The following is a 2479-nucleotide window of genomic DNA, read 5'->3' as shown; positions in this document are numbered from 1 at the left end:
GGGTCCTGGGATCGAGCCCCAAATCGGGTTTCCTGCTCAGCGGGGAGCCTGCTTCTCCCTCTTGCTCTGCCTGCCACTCCCCCTGCTTGTACTCTCTCTCTTTCTGTCAAATAGAATCTTAAAAAAAAAAAAAGAATCTCTTTCGGTTTTGCCTCCCTCTCTGTTTTTATTTTTCTTTCCCTTCCCCTATGTTCATCTGTTTTGTTTCTTTTTATTTTTTATTTTTAGAGATTTTATTTATTTATTTGAGAGGGAGCTCAAGCAGTGGGAGCAGCAGGCAGAGGGAGAGGGAGAAGCAGACTCCCCACTGAGCAGGGAGCCTGGTGAGGGGCTCGATCCCAGGACCCTGAGATCATGACCTGAGCCGAAGGCAGATGCTTTACCGACTGAGCCACCCAGGCCTCCCTCATCTGTTTTGTTTCTTAAATTGCACATGTGACTGAAATCATATGGCATCTGTCTTTCTCTGACTGATTTATTTCACTTAGTGTAATACCCTCTAGTTCCATCCATGTCATTGCAAATGGCAAGATTTCATTCTTTTCAATGGCTGAGTAATATCCCATTGTATATGTATACTACAATCTTCTTTATCCATTCGTCTGTCAATGGACATCTGGGACCCCAATGTTTATAGCAACAATGTCTACAATAGCCAAAATATGGAAGGAGCTCAGATGTCCACCAACATATTGATTTTGAGGGCTATTCATATTAGTACATGCATATCTAGCTCATTCTTTTGAGCTGTTTTAAGTGATTCCATTGTATTAATATGCTACAGTTTCCTCATTCTCCTACTGACTCACAGTTTGTTCCAATTTTTCACCATTATCAGTGATACTAGAATGACCTTTTCTAAAAAAAATGGGACATGGGGAGCCTGGCTGGCTCAGTCAGTGAAGCATGAGACGCTTGATCTGGGGGATGTGAGTTTGAGTCCCACATTGGGTGCAGAGATTACTTAAAAATAAAATCTTTAGGGGCTCCTGGGTGGCCCAGTAGATTAAGCATCTGCCTTCGGCTCAGGTCATGGTCTTCAGGTCCTGGGATCAAGCTCCACGTCGGGCTCCCTGCTCAGCGGGGCGTCTGTTTCCCCCTCTGCCTCTGCCCCTTCTCCTGCTCGTGTGCTCTTTCTCTCTCTCAAAAAAATAAATAAAAAATCTTTAAACAAAAAAAAAAATAATAGTCAAAATAAAGAAATTAAACTGTTAAAATAAAATAAAATAAAATAAAATATGGAATGCTCTGCGAATTTACCTGTCATCCTTGCATGGGGCCGTGCTAACCTTCTCTGTATTGTTCCAATTTCAGTGTATGTGCTGCCGAAGTGAGTGGTGGAACGAGCGTTCTTATACATGTTTCCTTGTGCACCTATGTAAGTTTCTCCGGGGCTTGTATAGCCAGGACCGTCTTCGCCTTCCCCATGAACTAGCAATTTATGAAAATTCCCTTCTCTGCTCATCCTCATGATTGTTCTTATCAGACTTCCTTCGAAAAGCATTCACATTCTATTCTTGTACTTAAGTATTTCATTATTCTGGGATTTGTTTTTGTCCATGGTGTGTGGTGGTGATCTAACATTTTCAAGGTCTTCCATTTGGACAACCAATTTTTCCAGAACCATTTAATCAATAGTCCATCCTCTCTCCTTTTATTTATAAAGTCACCAAAGTCATGTAGCAAGTTTCCATATATGAGTGCATCTGTCCTGGTTTCTCTGCTCCATTCCACTGAAACTCGTCTCTGTCCCTGGGCCAATACCACGATGTCTTCATTGCTGTATCTTTATAATAAGTCATCGTATCTGGTAAGGAAAATTCACTCTTATTGTTCTTCAGAATGTGTGAGTTATTGACTTTTTTCTCTTCCATACAATTTGGAGGACCAACTTATCAAATTTCATGCACACACACTCACACCCACCCCTGCAGTGATTTTTACTGGGACTGTATTAAATTTATAGATCATTTGGGAGAGAATTGATCTCTTTATGATATTGTGTCTTCCCATCATTGAACATAGTGTACCTCTCTCTTCAGTTATGGCCTCTTCTAATTTTCACTAGAAAAGTTTTACGTATCCTTTGTTGAATTTGCTTAACAAACAGCTAGTTGTTTAATAAAGTACTTTTTTTTCTATTTTATTTTTTGATTAGTCATTCTTAGTATATAGAATCCTCTTGAATATATATATATATATAAAGTAAGCTCTAAGCCCAACATGGGGCTTGAACTCATGACCCTGAGATCAAGAATCACACACTCCACCAACTGAGCCAGCCAGGCACCCCCACTGGTTAACTATTTAGAAAAAAGTCTATCATTGTCCCACTCCAGGCACATTAAAGGGTAAAAATAAATAAGTAAAACCATAAAAATCCAGAAGACAGTCTAAGTGAATATTTATCTGCTCTCTAGAAGGAAAATTGTTCTATGTATGGGGGCAGGGAAGCAAGAGATTGATCATGTAAACCTCT

General features: G+C 40.1%; 1 non-coding gene across 1 annotated transcript; it reads right to left on the bottom strand.

Annotated features, from left to right (window-relative positions):
• Positions 1-1232: 1232 nt before the first annotated feature.
• Positions 1233-1344, bottom strand: LOC117797542. The gene has a single exon (XR_004622555.1). It is a non-coding gene; the product is annotated as a U6 spliceosomal RNA (small nuclear RNA).
• Positions 1345-2479: the final 1135 nt, after the last annotated feature.

Source organism: Ailuropoda melanoleuca, chromosome X (genome assembly GCF_002007445.2).
Source record: "Ailuropoda melanoleuca isolate Jingjing chromosome X, ASM200744v2, whole genome shotgun sequence".
Lineage (NCBI taxonomy): Eukaryota > Metazoa > Chordata > Mammalia > Carnivora > Ursidae > Ailuropoda > Ailuropoda melanoleuca.
This window is presented reverse-complemented; position numbering and strand designations above follow the sequence as displayed.